The sequence below is a fragment of the Pan troglodytes genome, chromosome 10, assembly GCF_028858775.2.
Source record: "Pan troglodytes isolate AG18354 chromosome 10, NHGRI_mPanTro3-v2.0_pri, whole genome shotgun sequence".
NCBI lineage: Eukaryota > Metazoa > Chordata > Mammalia > Primates > Hominidae > Pan > Pan troglodytes.
This window is the reverse complement of record NC_072408.2, coordinates 7,847,221-7,864,927: the sequence shown is the minus strand read 5'-3', so window position 1 is coordinate 7,864,927 and position 17,707 is coordinate 7,847,221. Positions and strand designations below refer to the sequence as shown.

Sequence of the window (17,707 nt, the reverse complement as noted above, 5' to 3'; positions counted from 1 at the left end):
ATCAAAATTGGAAGTTCGTGTTCTTTTTTGTTTGGTTTGTTTTTTATAGAGTAGAGACAAGGTCTTCCTGTGTTACCTAGGCTGGTCTCAAACTCCTGGGCTCAAGGAATCTTCCTGCCTCAGCCTCCCAAAGTGCTGGGATTACAGGTGTGAACCACCGTGCCCAGCCAGAAATGTTTGTTCTTTAAAGATGATATTACAAAAATGAAAGGGCCACAGACTGGGAGTCAATATTGCAAAACAAATATCTGAAAAAATATTTGTAAACAGAATATATAGGAAACTCTTACAATTCAACCTTAAGATAATAGTACAGTAAAAATGTGTGCAAAAGATTTGAACAGATACTTCACCAAACAATATAAATGAAAGGATAAATAGGCACATGAAAAGATGTACATCATTAGTCATTAAGGAAGTGAAAATTAAAATTACCATGAAATATCACCACATACCCATGAAAATGACTAAAATTAAAAATGGTTGGTGAGGATGTAGAGCAACTAGTTTCTCATACGTTGCTACCGGGAGTACAGTGGTTCAGCCAGTTTGGGAAATAGCTTGACTCTCTAATAATTAAAGTTGAACATATACTTACCACATGATCTAGCAATTCCACTGCCAGATATTTAACCCAAGAGAAATGGAAACATATGTCCACACAAAGACTTGCATGGAAAATTTCATAACAATTTTACTCATGATAGCCAAAAACTAGAAACAAACCGAATATCTATCAACTGGTGAACAGGCAAGTAAATTGTGTTGTGCCCTTATGATGGAATGCTACTCAGCAATAAAAATAAACAAAGTGGTATGTACAATCATATGGATAACTCTCAAAAGCATGATGCTAAATGAAAGAAGCCAGACACAGAAGTCTACTGATTTCATTTACGTGGCCATGTAGAAAACCCAAAACTGGTGGCAGAATGATCAGTTCTGGGGTTAGAGGGGGAGGAAATGAACTGCAGAGGAGCGCAGAGAACTTTTTGAGTCATGAGAATGTTTTCTGTCTTAATTTTGGTGATGGTTACATGACTGTATTCATTCAAAACTCATTAAGTGGGTGATTATACTTTTTTTTTTTAAAGACAGGGTCTTGCTCTGTTGCCCAGGCTAGAGTGCTGTGGTGCAATCATAGCTCATCACAGCCTCAAATTCCTGGGCTCAAGGGATCCTCAGGCCTCAGCCTCCTGAGTAGCTGGGACTACAGATGCACACCACCATGCCAAGCTAATTTTTTTTTTTTTCGTAGAGACGGGGATCTTGCTATGTTAATGATTATCCCAACTTGGTCTCCCAAAGTGCTGGGATTACAGGTGTGAGCCACCGCACCTGGCCCTGACTATACTTTAAATGGGCAATTTTTTATTGTATATAAGTTATTCTTCAAGAAATCAGATTTTTTAAATGATATTTAGTTGTGCCAAAATTATTGAAACATAATATTGAATTATTGAATACTCTATAAAGCATCCTATTCTGCTTACAAACTATTTGTCTCAATACCCAAGAGATATGAAACCTACCTGAAAAGTCTACATATACTCTATGGTAAAAATGAAAAAATGATATTACTAATTCAGTTTGAAAAACCTTTAAGCAATGGTCATTTTCATCCATTTCGATGGTTGGGAGGGATAGGGATAGCTATCAAGACAGATATTGAAAAGATTCTGAACATAATGTTCATCTGAGTACCTCCTTACCAGTAAATAGAAGGACAAGCTTCCCAACTCCTTATGATCTCCAAGAGTTTGCTTACATTATTTAGTTATTTACGATCAAGGCACATTCTGCATGCTACTTATATATTCATAATTTGACATTCAGTGATAATTTTTTGAATCTGTTTTTTTTTTTGAGACAGAGTCTTGCCCTGTCGCCCAGCCTAGAGTGCAATGGCGCAATCTCAGCTCACTGCAACCTCCGCCAGCCAGGTTCAAGCAATTCTCCTGCCTCAGCTTCCCGAGTAGCTGGGATTACAGGCACCTGCCACCACGCCTGGCTGATTTTTGTATTTTTAGTAGAAACGGGGTTTCACCATGCTGGCCAGTCTGGTCTCAAACTCCCGACCTCAGGTGATCTGCCCACCTCGGCCTTCCAAAGTGCTGGGATTACAGGCATTAGCCACCGTGCCCAGCCAATTTTCTGAATCTTAAGATAATTTTACTGAACATACTTTGCTTAATTAACCTCTACAGTCAGGTTAATTCTGTAACCAAAAAGAGTATTTAGCAAATTCAACAACAGCAATAATATTATCATCTTCCAACGTCTGCCTCTGTTTGGACCAATTGAAGATATGGTAAATTGACTCCCTTAGAATAGCTGGGAATTAGGAAAAGAGTGCCAAACTCTATAGCGGGTAATACTTCTCAGTAGATAGAAGTATACATTCTCTTAAGACAGTAATAATACTCTTTAAATAGTAGTCTCGGCCAGGTGCAGTGGCTCACACCTGTAATCCCAGCACTTTGGGAGGCCAAGGTGAGTGAACCACCTGAGCTCAGGAGTTCGAGACCAGCCTGGCCAACATGGCAAAACCATGTCTCTACTAAAAATACAAAAATTTGCTGGGCGTGGTGGCATGCACCTGTAATCCTAGCTACTTGGGAGGCTGAGGCGGGAGAAGTGCTTGAACCCAGGAGGCGGAGTTTGCAGTGAGCCGAGATTACGACACTGCACTCCAGTCTGGGCGACAGAGCAAGACTCCTTCTAAAAAATAATAATAATAATCACAAAGCTCATGAAATTATACCAGGAAACAATAGGGGAAGAAGATGGAGAAAAGGAACCTGGGCCACTGAAGTCCGTAGTGAATGAGATCTTAGCAAGCTGACCTTCCCAGAGCTGAGCCCTTCGTTGAACTGAATTAATAAGTTGGCATTCTATTTCAGAGTGGCAAGTTACCTCAACCTACTCCCTTTGGAACCCACTTCCTGTGAAGTTTCTTACTTGGAAAATCCTGAAATGATTATTTATTTCACTCTCCTGTGTTTTCCCTTCCCCGCCCTTCCTAAGATACTTTGAAATGTCTTTTGCATGCGTATCTAGATGAGGTTCCCACTGGAGAAGAAGCATGTTGAATTTCACATCTTGTAGGCTATGCAATTCTCACTCTTCAATAAGGGTGCTAAGCAATAATTATAGTCATGATGATAAAGGGGCCAGGCTATGGATATGCATGTGTACAAGGAAACTAGATATGAATGTGGGGGTTCCTAGAGAAAAACAAGGTAGTGTGGCCTCATAGCTTAGTACAGGTAGGGAGTAGCTTCTCAAATTAGACCCTGTCAGCTGCCAGGCTGATTTCAGCTCTCTATCTATGCATCTCTACAGCTCTCACCACGGAGCTTTGACGGAGGTATTACCTTATGACAGGATAGGACTGGGGGATCTTATCACTTGTCTCTGCCTATAACAAGCCAAGACAGGTTGGAGTGTGGATTGGCTTCCAAAAAGAATCAGGACACCAGGGCTAGGTCTTGATTAGAAAAATAAAGTCTGTCGGGCTGTCTTTGCCCACAGGTAGTCATTAGAAGGACGCCTCGAGGGCGGAACACCAGCTGGAAGAGCAATGTGAAGCCCCGTAAAGACTTAGCTCTTATTGCCACATCTATTCTGATTCAGTTTTTGAAATGGAAAAAAGAGTGTTACCTCTGTAGACACCTGTGATACATGGCCACCCCCTAAAGATAGATGACATTCCAAAATAGATTTCCTAAGAGGTTTTCAAGCGCACAGATCCTCTCAAGAAGCATCTTCTATCATCGAGTTACATGAATGAAAATCTGTGTAGCAGCTTGTTGAAAAACTTGTCAGCTAACCGGGAGGATCACTGTTGACATTCCTACATATTTCCACAATCAGATGTAAGCTGGCTGAGAATAAGGTCTATGCCTCACACTTACTTGTGTCCTAAGAAGGCCTTGGGCACAGCAGATGTTCATTAACTACGTGATTGACTTAAAATATTTAATTTTGTGCAGCCGGGCGCGGTGGCTCACGCCTGTAATCCCAGCACTTTGGGAGGCCGAGGTGGGCAGATCACGAGGTCAGGAGATCGAGACCATCCTGGCTAACACGGTGAAACCCTGTCTCCACTTAAAAAAATACCAAAAATTAGCTGGGCGTGGTGGTGGGTGCCTGTAGTCCCAGCTACTCGGGAGGCTGAGGCAGGAGAATGGTGTGAACCCGGGAGGCAGAGCTTGCGGTGAGCCAAGATCGAGCCACTGCACTCCAGCCTGGTGACAGAGCGAGACTCCGTCTCAAAAAATAAAATTTAATTTTGTGTATCCAAGCCCACCCTCACACACATTCATGCACACTTACACACACACACACACACACAGAACAAACTAGGTTTTTTAATGAAATGTATTCATCATAACAGTAAAAGATATACTTTTATTTATTTTTATTGAGATGGAGTTTCGCTCTTGTTGCCCAGGCTGGAGTGCAATGGCCTGATCTCGGCTCACCACAACCTCCGCTTCCCGGGTTCAATCGATTCTCCTGCCTCAGACTCCCGAGTAGCTGGGATTACAGGCATGTGCCACCACACCTGGCTAATTTTTGTATTTTTAGTAGAGACGAGGTTTCTCCATGTTGGTCAGGTTCGGCTCGAACTCCTGACTTCAGGTGATCCACCCGCCTCGGCCTCCCAAAGTGCTGGGATTACAGGTGTGAGCCACCATGTCTGGCCAAAGACACACATTTAAAAATTACATTATCTCTTCAAAGGCCAGAAAATCATGATGTTTCACTTTTTATTTATTGTACTCTTTTAAAAAGTAACTTTCATTACTTTTTCATTCCAGCAGTAATACATGTCCTTTTTAGAAAACTTAAAAAATAAGAATAAGGAGGGGCGCAGTGGTTGACACCTGTAATCCCAGCACTTTGGGAGGCAGAGATGGGCAGATCACGAGGTCAAGAGATTGAGACCATCCTGGCCAACATGGTGAAACCCCATCTCTACTAAAAATGCAAAAATTAGCCGGGTGTGGTGGCACGTGCCTGTAGTCCTAGCTACTCAGGAGGCTGAGGCAGGAGAATCAATTGAACCTGGGAGGTGGAGGTTGCCGTGAGCCAAGATCGTGCCACTGCACTCCAGCCTGGCCACAGAGTGAGACTCCATCTCAAGAAAAAAAAAAAAAAAAAAAAAAAGAAGCCAAAAAAAGGAAAAGCTACTCATAATTCCTACCACAGAGAGATAACCTCATTAACATTTAATATATTTCTTTGCAATATTTTTCTACCACAGAGAGATAACCTCATTAACATTTAATATATTTCTTTGCAATATTTTTCTATGCTTTTATGTATGGGTATATGTTTCTTCTTTTTTTGCTGTATATTATTGTCTTATAATTTTTATCTAACAATATACTTTCATTTCGCTAAGTTTTTAATTATAATATTTTAAGTTGTAGCATTGTCTTCCATCATATGGCTGAACCAAAACATATTTTATTTTTTTCTGAGACAGAGTCTCGCTCTATCACCCAGGCTGGAGTGCAGTGGTGCAATCATGGTTCACTGCAGCCTTGACCTCCCAGGCTCATGGGGTCCTCCCACCTTAGCCTCCCGAGTAGCTGGGACTATAGGCATGCACCAGCACACCTAATTTTTTTTTTTTTTTCCTTAGAGACAGGGTCTCACATATTGCCCAGGCTGGTCTTGAACTCCTGGACTCAAGTGACCCTCCTGCCTTGGCCTCCCAAAGTGTTGGGATTATAGGCATGAGCCACTGTGCCCAGCCTCAAAACTTACTTAAACACTACCCCACTTGGGGACTTTTAAGTTGTTACTAATATTTCACTCTTATAAATATGTTGCATTTTGAAGATCTGTCTTTATCCCCAGGTGGGTAAGTGGAAGTTATATGCAGTATGGATGGAGATAGCGCAGAAATATGAACTGATCCTCTATCACAGAGACCTCCTTCCCCTGTCCTCAGACCTCCTGAGGACACAGGAGTTTCCCCTGGCACAGCAACAGACCTCCTTTAAGAAAAGTTTTTTAAAATTATGGCCAGGTGTGGTGGCTCATGCCTGTAATCCCAGAACTCTGGGAGGCTGAGGTGGGTGGATCATTTGAGGCCAGGAATTCGAGACCAGCCTGGCCAACACGGTGACACCACTTCTCTATTGAAAATACAAAAATCAGCCGATGTGGTTGCGCGCGCCTGTAGTCAGTTACTCAGTAACGGAGGGAGGAGAGTCGCTTGAACCCTGAACCCGGGAGGCAGAGGTAGCAGTGAGTAGAGATTGTGCTACTGTGGTCCAGCCTGGGCAACAGAGCTAGACTCTGTCTCAAAACAAAAGAAGAAGAAAGAAAGGTTTTTAAAAATTATTACTATTATTATTTAAATACTAAATATAAGATATAGAGCTTCGTATTCATTACTTCTCCATCCCAGCTTGACTAACCCATTCATCCAATCTCCTCTAGCTCAATCTCACATTCATTCCTTCTTTGCAAAATTCGGTTTCTCTCCTCACTCTAATATTAATGATACTCTGTTTTATAAGAAGACCATTTCAAAGCTTATGCAATCTGATCATCTTGTACATTTTAATTACATGTAGAACATACATAATTGGACTGAATATAATCACTAGAGCATTGTGGTGAGGAGTGAGGGGAAGACCAAGATGAATTCCTTAACGAGCTTCGTGTTCGAGGCTTTTCACTCTCACTGTTTAGAGGCTCTGTAATGAGCCCAGTTAGAAATAGTCCAGTAAGGAGGAGGGATGACCTGCCAGTCTGTGTTGTTTTTGATCACATTAAGGACCTGAAAGTAATTTTTTTTTTCCATGACCACTGAGAATAACAAGAGTTGACAATGGGGAAAAGGTGGGGAAGGAAATAAGTAGGAAATTGTGACAAATGGACATGAGAGCCAAGCTCCATTTTAAAGGTCAACAGATCCATTTAGATATTATGATAGCTTGTCAGCTTCTAACACACTATAAGCTTTTAGTATTTATATGATATTAACTGGGGTTTTAAAGGGCCTTCCCAGTCAGTTTTTATATTTTTTTAGGTAAAAATAGAGGCACAAGGGACACGCAATGTTGTGTCAAATAAAGTCTGACCTGCTTCCTGATCCTGACAACAGTCCACTTCACAGTTAAAATCCCTCATTAACAATAGTCCCTGAAGTTATAGCCGGCAATTTATGTGACTCTTAATTTAAATGAGGACGGCAGGCCTAATCCTCATGTTAAATTTAGGATTCGTTTTCTAGCTGGGCTTGCATGTCTGTATTTTTAAAAGGTGATGCAATGGCCCACTCAAGTTCGTTATTTTACAGTAGTTTTAATTCCAAAACGGTGTTTATTGGTCTTTTAAAATTTTTTTCTTTTCTTTTCTTTTCTTTTCTTTTCTTTTTGGCAGGGGCGGGCAGGGTCTCACCCTGTCGCCCAGGCTGGAGTGCAGTGGCATGATCTCGGCTCACTGCAGCCTTTAACTCCTGGGCTCAAATGATCCTCCCACCTCAGCCTCCCCAGTAGCTAGGACTACAGGTGCATGACACCATGCCTGGCCTGTTTATTGGTCTGTATGGCTTATTGTTGAGGACAGATAACTTCTAATGGCACCTTGTATTTTTCTATCTTTTTCTCAAACTCATACACTTATCCTCTTTCTCCCACAGTCCCTTTGAGGAAGGGTGCAAACTGGAATAAAATATATGGGGAAACTGAGACACAGAAAGGGGATGAGTTCGGCCGTAGAGTCACCTACACAGTGACTAACTTTACTAGCAGGTAATTGTATGTCCAAATATAACCTCCATCTAAACCCAAGACACTGAATCTTAGTGAATCTTAGGATTTTCCCCCTCTCATATTTACTGGTTAGAAAGAAACTTGCCTACCTGAAAACATATTTTTCTGGGCAAATAGCAAGCGCTAAGGATGCTCTATTCATTCTCTTTGACAGGTAAACAGCGTGGAACCAAGATAGACATCCTGAGGGAGGAAACCAAATTTGCAGATAATTATTAAAAGTTCAGTGTTCCTCTAAGTCTGAGATGTTAAAATTACCAGGCTGTATTTGCACATGAATTCTCCAGACAAACCCTGGGTTCAAACCCTGGCTCTGTCACTTAGTAGCTACTTAACTTGTCCGAGCTCCTAAATCTCCCTCTGCCTTTTCCCTCATCTATAAAACGTGGATAATAGTAGCACCCGCTGCATCAGTTGTCAGATTAAATTAGCAAGTGGGTGTAAATCCTTTAGAACAGCGCCTATTAGTAAGTTCTATATATGTTGGTTATTACTAATATATTATTTGCACAAATCTCAGAAGCACGACTGTTGCATAAAATGATAAATATGGCATCAACTCTAAAACTAACTCCTTGTTATAATGCCCATTTCCTTTTCTGATAAGAACACTAACGTGCTGAATCAAGGAAATGCTATAAGACATGGTGTCCTTTTATTTTTATCAAGGCTTATTACGAAGTCTATTAGGAAATTTTCATGGGCACAATGGAGAAATGTGAGCTGGAAGATATCAAGAGCACAGCTGTACAGAGGGAGGCACATGCCAAATTTTGTCCTTGATCTGTAATATTCAACATCGTAATGACTCAGTAAACACTAAAAGAAACACCAACTAAATTTTCCGAGACACAGCCTTGGTTGGTTTGTTGATTAATATTAACACCATTCCTCAGCAAATAAAGAATTTTGTGTCTATATTCTTTTATAGGAAGGGTACATAGTTTTCACCTGACTCCCAAAGGTGTGTTTGACCCCCACCTCCTCAAAAAAAAAAAAAAAAAGCTTAAGAACCATTAATAGATAGTATGATGCTCAGTTCTGGCCACTATATATTTTTTTAATTTTAGAGATGGGATCTCACTATGTTGTCCAGGCTGGTCTTGAACTCCTGGGGTCAAGTGATCCTTCTGCCTCAGCCTCCCAAAGTACTGGAATTACAGGTGTGAACCACTGTGCCCAGCCCTGACCACTACTTTAAAAAGTTTTTTTTTGGAAACAGGGTCTCGCTCTGTCACAGTGGTGTGATCACGGCTCACTGCGGCCTCAAACTCCCAGGCTGAAGTGATCTGAAGTGATCCTCCCACTTCAGCCTCCCAAGTAGCTGAGACTACAGGCACACACCACCACACCCAGCTAATTTTTTAATTTTTTGTAGAGACAGAGTCTCGCCATGTTGTTCAGGCCAGAATTCCTGGGCTCAAGAAATCCTCCCACCTTGGCTTCCAAAAATGCTGGGATTATAGGTATGAGCCACTGCACTCAGTCTGACTACTATTTTTAAAGAAGAAATTGACAAAACAAGTGCCAAATATTGGAGCCTGGGATGGCAAAAGGTTTGGAAATCACGTCCTGTGAAAGTTGTTGAAGAAACCTGGGAAACATAGCGTGGATAAGATAATTTGCGTTGGGGACAAGATGACATTCTTCAAATATCCGAAGGACTTGGGTGTGTAAAATGGATGAGATTTATTCTGTATGGTTCCAACAGGCAGAAGGGTGGAAGTTACAAGGAGGCAGATTTCAGCTTTAATATAAGCAACAATTTGCTAATGATTAAAGCTTCCCTAAACTGGAATCGACTGTTGTGTGAGCCAGTGAACTCCTTGCTATAGAAAATGTTCAAGCAGGAAGGAGCCGGATCATCAGTCAGCGATACCAAGGGCAATTTCCACATTGGACCTTAGGCCGGAATGAATGGCCTGAAGGACACTTTCAACTCCAGGAGTCTGTCATTTCCTAATCCTTGTCTTTGTTAGACAGATTCCTTGGCACCCCTTCCCATCATCCCAAAATAAGAACAAAAAGTGTTTTTTATCTACCTTGTATCTTTTCAGTTACATTGAATGGAGCATATAAAACAGTACCTTCCTGGAGAAAAATAGTGACTTAAACGGAATCATAAAACAGGGTCTTAGAAGAAGCTTGAAAAGCACTCAGAGTTCAACCCAGTCCTATCTGGGGCCCACAACCACTTTTCAAAAATAGGTAAGGAAACTGTGGCTTAAGGAAACAGAGTTATTTGCTCAAGATCCTGACATTTACTGTATTGTAGTTCCATTTATTTGTTTATTTATTTACTTATTTCTTTGAGACAGAGTCTCTCTCTCTGGAGTGCAGTGGCGTGATCTTGGCTCACTGCAACCCCCACCTCCCAGGTTCCAGTAATTCTCAAGCCTCGACCTCCCTAGTAGCTGGGACTCAGGAATGCGTCACCACATCCAGCTAATTTTTGTATTTTTAGTAGAGATAGGGTTTCACCATATTGGCCAGGCTGGTCTCAAACTCCTGGCCTCAAGTGATACACCTGCCTCAGCCTCCCAAAGTTCTGGGGTTACAGGCATGAGCCACCGTGCCTGGCCCCTGTAATTCCACTTACAAAAGCATAAAAAGGAATAAAACACTTAGAAATAAGTTTAACAAAAGAAGTACAAAACTTGTACTCTAAACTTATTCTCAAAACTTATACTCTAAAAATTACAAAACTTGACAGATCTTGTAAACTCCCTAGTCTATTCTTTCCCCTTCTCACTACTGGACTAGACTAGTCTTAAAAAAAATTACAAAACATTGTGAAAAGAAGTTAAATGCCTAAATAAGTATTAATAAAAAGACATCTCATGTTCTGTTTAGAAGACTTAATATTGTTAAGATGGAAGTACTTCTGAATTAAACTACAGATTCAGTGTGATCCCTATTAAAATTCCACTTGGCTTCTTTGCAAAAATTGACAAGCTAATACTAAAATTTGTGTAAAATTTCAAGAGAATCATCAACACAATTGCAAAAAAGAAGAACAAAGTTAAAGCACACTTCTTGATTTCAAAACATTCTACAAAACTACAGTAATCAAGACAGTGTGGCATTAGGATAGAATAAATGTAGAGATCAATGAAATAGAATTGAGCATTCAGAAATAATTCCTCACATTTATGACAAATTAATTTTCAAGAAGGTTGGCCGGGCGTGGTGGCTTATGCTTGTAATCCCAGCACTTTGGGAGGCCAAGGCAGATGGATCACGAGGTCAGGAGATCGAGACCATCCTTGCTAACACAGTGAAACCCCATCTCTACTAAAAACACAAAAAAATTAGCCGAGCGTGGTGGCAGGCGTCTGTAGTCCCAGCTACTCTGGAGGCTGAGGCAGGAGACTGGTGTGAACCCAGGAGGCGTAGCTTGCAGTGAGCTGAGATCGCGCCACTGCACTCCAGCCTGGGCGACAGCGCAAGACTCCATCTCAAAAAAAAAAAAATTCAAGAAGGGTGACAAGAAAGAATCCAATTAAATGGGAGAAAGAATAGTCTTTTCAACAAATGGTGCTGAGACAATTAGATAGCCACAGGCAAAAGAATGAAACTGAACACCTACCTCACACCATACACAAAAGTTAACTCGGAATGGTCTATAGACCTAATTGTAAGAGGTCCAACTATAAAATACTTAGAAGAAAACAGGAGTAAATCTTTGTCACTATTAGGCTGCTACTCGAGAGGCTGAGGTGGGAGGATTGCTTGAGCCCAGGAGTTCAAGGTTGATTGCGCCACTGCACTTCAACCTGGGTGACAGAGTGAGACTCTGTCTCTAAAAAAACCTATACACACACACATGCACACACACACTATATATATATACACACATATATACACACAAATATTCAATTAACACATGAAAAGATGCTACTTGATTGATGATAGTCAAAACCATAATGATGTACTGATCACATCCACTAGGATGACTATAATCAAAAAGAAAGATAGGCCGGGCACAGTGGCTCATGCCTGTAATCCCAGCACTTTGGGAGGCTGAGGTGGATGGATCACCTGAGGTCAGGAGTTTGAGACCAGCCTGGTCAACATGGTGAAACCCCGTCTCTACTGAAAATACAAAAATTAGCCAAGCGTGGTGGAAGCTACTCGGGAGGCTGAGGCAGGAGAATCGCTTGAACTGGTAGGCGGAGGTTGCAGTGAGCCGAGATTGCGCCATTGCACTCCAGCCTAGGCAACAGAGCAAGATTTCATCTCAAAAAAAAAAAAAAAAAGAAAGAAAAAAGATAGTAATAAGTATTGGTGAGGATGTGGAGAAATTGAAATCCTTATTTACTGTTGGTGGGAATATAAGGTGATATATGTTCCACTGACTTGGAAAACAGTCTGGCACTTCCTCAAAAGCTTCAACACAAGTTGGGGGCAGTTACTTATGCCTGTAATCTCAGCACTTTGGGAGGGTGTGGCAGGAAGATCCCTTGAGCCCAGGAGTTCAAGACCATCCTAGTGAGACCCCATATCTAAAAAACAAAAATTAAAAATTAGCCGGTTGTGGTGCCGCACACCTGTAGTCCCAGCTACTTGGAGGCTGGGGTGGGAAGATGGCTTGAGCCCAGGAGGTCAAAGCTTCAGTGAGCCATCATTGCACCGCTGTACTCCAGCCTGCACAATAGAACAAGACCCTGTCTCAAACAACAAAAAGGTTCAACACAAAGTTGCCATACGATTTGACAATTCTAGCTTGTTCCAGTAATTCCACTCCAAGGTACATACTCACAAAAAATAAAAACATATATCCACACAATAACTTGTACATGAATGTTCATAGCAGTATTAGTCATAACAGCCAACCCAAATGTCCATCAATTATAGATAAACAAAATGTGGCGTATCCATACAATCGAATATTTTTCAGGCATAAAAAAGAATGAAGTACTGATACATACTAAAACATGGATAAATTTTAAAACATTATGGATAATCTGTCATTTATCCCATCCAGTAGAGTCATCATCTCAGACATTGTAGTTCTCATTTCTTTTTTTATTTTTTTAATTTATATATATATATTTTATTATACTTTAAGTTTTAGGGTACATGTGCACAACGTGCAGGTTTGTTGCATATGTATACGTGTGCCATGTTGGCGTGCTGCACCCATTAACTTGTCATCTACATTAGGTATATCTCCTAATGCTATCCCTACCCCCTCCCCCCGTAGTTTTCATTTCTAAAAGTTAAATTTGGTTAATATCTTCCATGTCTCTACTTAATATATTTAATCTTTCCTCTAGCTTTATTTATTTATTTTTTTTGAGACGGAGTTTCACTCTTGTTGCCCAGGCTGGAGTGCAATGGCGCGATCTCGGCTCACTGCAACCTCTGCTTCCCGGGTTCAAGCGATTCTTCTGCCTCAGCCTCCCAAGTAGCTGGGATTACAGGCATGCACCACCATGCCTGGCTAATTTTGTATTTTTAGTAGAGACAGGGTTTCTCCATGTTGGTCAGGCTGGTCTCAAACTCCCGACCTCAGGTGATCCACCCGCCTCAGCCTCCCAAAGTGCTGGGATTACAGGCATGAGCCACCACACCCAACCTAGCTCTTTGAACATATAGAATAGAGTTATAATAACTATTTTAATGTTCTTGACTGCTAATTCTAATATCTGCATAGGTTCCAGGTCAGTTTGATTGATTAATTACATTCCTCATTATGGGTACACTCAGTAATTTTTATTTAATATTATTCATAGTGAATGTACCTTGTTAGGGGCTGGATATTTTTATAGTCCCACAAATATTCTTGAGCTAATTCTGGGACACAGTTATTTGGAAACAGTTTAATCCTTTAAGGTCTTACTTTTAAGATTTGTTAGGCAGAACCAGAGCAGCCTTTGGGCTAGGGACAATCTTGGTCCAGAACTGAGGCAAGACCTCCTGAATACTTTAACCCATGCCCTGTGAATTATTGATTTCCAATATGCCTGGTGGGAACAGGCACTACTTCTGGCCCCACGTGAGTCCTATCTACTGGGGCCTCCATACTTTCAGGTGGTTCTGTCCCCAGCCTGGGGCAGTATCCTCACATTCATGTCCTGCCGAGTACTCTGCTGTATACTCACAGGGGGCCCTCTGAAGATCTGTGGATTTGCTGTTGCTGAGTCTTTTTTCTCTCTGTGTACAGTTCTCTCCTATCTGGTATTCTGCCCCGTCCACTCTAGCTGTCTTGGTTGCCCTGAACTCTCAGCTCCATCTCCTCACCTCAGGCTCTCCCAGGCTCTGCCGAGGTTCCACCTTTCTGTGCCACCACCTGGAAACTCTCTCCAAGCAGTAAGCTGGGCAATCAGAGGGCTTACCTCCTTTGTTTCCCATCTCTCATAAATTATTGTTCCTCGTGGCCCAATGTCCCACTTGTTGAAAACAGTTACTTTTTAAAAAATATTTTGTCCATCGTGGCTAACACGGTGAGATCCCATCTCTACTAAAAAAAATACAAAAAAATTAGCCAGGCGTGGTGGCAGGCGCCTGTAGTCCCAGCTAGTTGGGAGGCTGAGGCAGGAGAATGGCATGAACCCAGAAGGCGGAGGTTGCACTGAGCCGAGATCGCGCCACTGCACTCCAGCCTGGGCGACAGAGCGAAACTGCATCTCAAAAAAAAAAAAAAAAAAAATTTGTCTAAGTGTTTAGTAATTTCTGAAGGGAAGGTAAATTTGATTACTGTTATTCCATCTTAATAAGAAGTAGACATCTACATTCATGCTATGTTTAGCAAAAGAGGTAGAATTAATTGGCTCATGTAATCCAACCATAGCAAGGAAGAAAATACACTGGCCTTAAGGTTAACAGGATAGTTCATCTCAAATTACACCAGTATGCTTTCTCTTTCTCCATCTCTCCAGCTGCTCTCTACTTCTGTATGTTGACCACATTCTAGTGAAGACATGGCTACTGATAGTTCTAGAATCCCAACCATATAGCCAGAATGCCAGAGGCCAATGACAGAACTCCTTCCATATCTCCAGCTTGGATCATTCTATAGGAGGGGCATCTCATGTCTGTGTCTTATAGCAAATACTAAGGTCAAGAGACTACTACACGGATTGACCCAACAAACACACAAAACGTACATGTTGATATGGTTTGGATTTGTGTCCCTGCCCAAATCTCAAATCGAATTGATTTGTGTCCCCACCCAAATCTCATATTGAATTGTAATCCCCATTGTTGGAGGCGGGGCCTGGTGGGAGGTGACTGGATAATGGGAGACGGATTTACCCCTTTGGTGCTGTTCTGGTGATTGAGTTCTCACGAGGTCTGGCTGTTTAAAAGCGTGTGGCACCTCCCCCCAACTCTCTCTCTTCCTTCTGCTCCCACCATGTAAGACAGGCCTGCTTTGAATTCGCATTCCACCATGATTATAAGTTTTCTGAGGCCTCCCCAGAAGCAGATGCCACTATACTTCCTGTACAGACTGTAGAACCATGATCCAATTAAACCTCTTTTCTTTACAAAGTATCCAACCTCAAATATTTATTTATAGCAATGTGAGAATAGACTAATACCTATATCATCTACATTGCCATTGTACACAAAGCTTTGGGCATTTCTAAGTATTCTCTTGGAATAACTACCTCAAAATAAAATTGCTGTGTCAAAGGCTTTGGACAAACGTTTTTCACATGTTGTCAACCTGCCCATCAAAAAGTTTACACTGGCCGGGCGCGGTGGCTCACACTTGTAATCCCAGCACTTTGGGAGGCCGAGGAGGGCGGATCACGAGGTCAGGAGATCGAGACCATGGTGAAACCCCATCTCTACTAAAAATACAAAAAATTAGCCAGGTGTGGTGGCGGGCAGTTGTAGTCCCAGCTACTCAGAGAGGCTGAGGCAGGAGAATGGCCTGAACCTGGCAGGCGGAGCTTGCAGTGAGCCGAGATTGCGCCACTGCACTCCAGCCTGGGCGACAGAGCGAGACTCCATCTCAATTAAAAAAAAAAAAAAAGTTTATACCGCTTTACATTCCCATCAACAACGTGTATATGGCACATTTCTCCTCACCATTACCAACACTGGCTTTTAATTTTTTTCATCATTGCCAAGCTGAGAGGTGAAAATGATATATCACTGTTATATTTTAATTTGTAGTTCTTAGATTAGTCCTGAAGTCAAACATTCTTTCATAGGCATTTATTCATACGGTGGCTATTTACTGTATGTGTACTATGTCACATACATAACAATATTTTCAAATTTAAGTTATCTGCCTTTATTTTGCTTTTAATATCTTACTTTTTCTTTTTAGAGGTGGAGTCTGGCTATGTTGCCCAGGCTGGACTTGAACTCCTAGTTGGCCTACTTTTTATAACTTTGATGTACAACTTTTTACTATCTTGGGTCAAGCCTATCAATTGTTTTCTTTATGATTTCTGCCTTTCATGTTGATATAGGTTTCATTCACTTTTAGCTGGTCCCATTTGGTATGACAGCCAGATTCTGTTAAGACTTGCCAAGTCATATGTAAAAATCAGCTTTTGGCACATATCTCTTCTAGATCTTAATTGGCTCCTGCTCTTAAAAGATTCCCAGGGCTATAGGCAGCAATTCAAAACATGGTTTCTCCCAAAAGGCTAATTAAGAGAGGCAGTACTTCTGCTGTGCTTACCACGTTAATCAATGACTTGGGCTTTAAGCAGATATTCTAGTTGATGATGCTCTCTGATTATTAATTTAAGAAAATCTATGAATAATAATACTAGTAAGTGATATACACTCATTTTTCATTTAGGAGCTTTTACAATTTTGCTTGCTTTGGATGGATAGCTAGCTTATTTTCTGGTAGTCCAGAAGGAAAGTAGAACAATTGCCTTCACGAATGTAGATCCACAAAGCTGCTTCTTTCATATCAACTTGTTTTTCTGGAACAAAGATGCCTTCTACCTTTTCATCAAACACCTTGCATATTCAGTAAGAGTAACAGATGAACAGGAAGACTGTGGCTTGGCTATGTCAGAAGGGGCCTTCTAGGGTTTCCTGGCAGTTTCCCAGCCTCAAACACAGTTTTTTTTAAAAGCTGTAAAATAGTTTTTTACAAGCTATCTTTTGCTTGGCAAAAGTGATGTCCAACGGAACGTTCTGTGATGATGGAAATGTTCTATATTTGTACTGATCAAGATGGTAACTATTAGCCACATGTGCTATTGAGCACATAAAATGTGGCTAGTAGACTGAGGAACTAAATTTTAAATTAAATTTTAATTAAGTTAAATTCAGATACTCATGAGTAGGGTTATTAGATTTAACAAATAAAGTACAGGATGCTCAGTTAATTATCAGTTACAAATAAGCAACACGTAATTCTGTAGCTGAAGTACACTCCAAATATTGCATGGGACACACTTATACTATAAAATTATCCTTTTTTATCTGAAATTCAAATTTAACTGAGCATGCCATATTTTACCTAGCAACCTTATACTTGTGACTAGAGGCTGTATATCGGGCGTTGCAGGTACAGAGTGTCCTGTTTTTTGCAAAGTTCTTTGAAATTACTCACAGACTCCTGCAGAATCTAAATCAAGGAGGAAAAAAATCATTATGATCATATTTGGACAAAAAAATTAAAAGCTGCCTGACTTCTGAAAGAAGGCCATTAGATACCATAGCCAGGACTACTAAACCAATAAAATTCAATTCAAAATTGTTTATTGGATGCCTTCTATGTGTAGAACAAATATTCAGCCCTATACACCAATATTGCCATGAAAACTGCTTAAGACCTCTGTCAGTTTGAATTGGTCGGTGTCTGTGCTGTACTGAGTGTCAACTATTATGAATATCATCCTTCACTAGGAGGAAAATGGGATAGGTCTTGAGATCTTTCCAGGAACTCACAACAGGTGGAGAACCAGCTCCAGACACCA

The 17,707-nt window shown here is 41.1% G+C and overlaps 1 long non-coding RNA gene across 1 annotated transcript; it reads right to left on the bottom strand.

The window, feature by feature from the left end:
• Nucleotides 1-6,409: 6,409 nt before the first annotated feature.
• Nucleotides 6,410-14,758, bottom strand: LOC134807540 (uncharacterized). The gene is made up of 3 exons (XR_010148219.1): nt 14,620-14,758; nt 7,892-7,985; nt 6,410-6,805 (listed from the first exon to the last, which is right to left on the bottom strand). It is a non-coding gene; the product is annotated as an uncharacterized LOC134807540 (long non-coding RNA).
• Between the last annotated feature and the right edge of the window lie 2,949 nt (nt 14,759-17,707).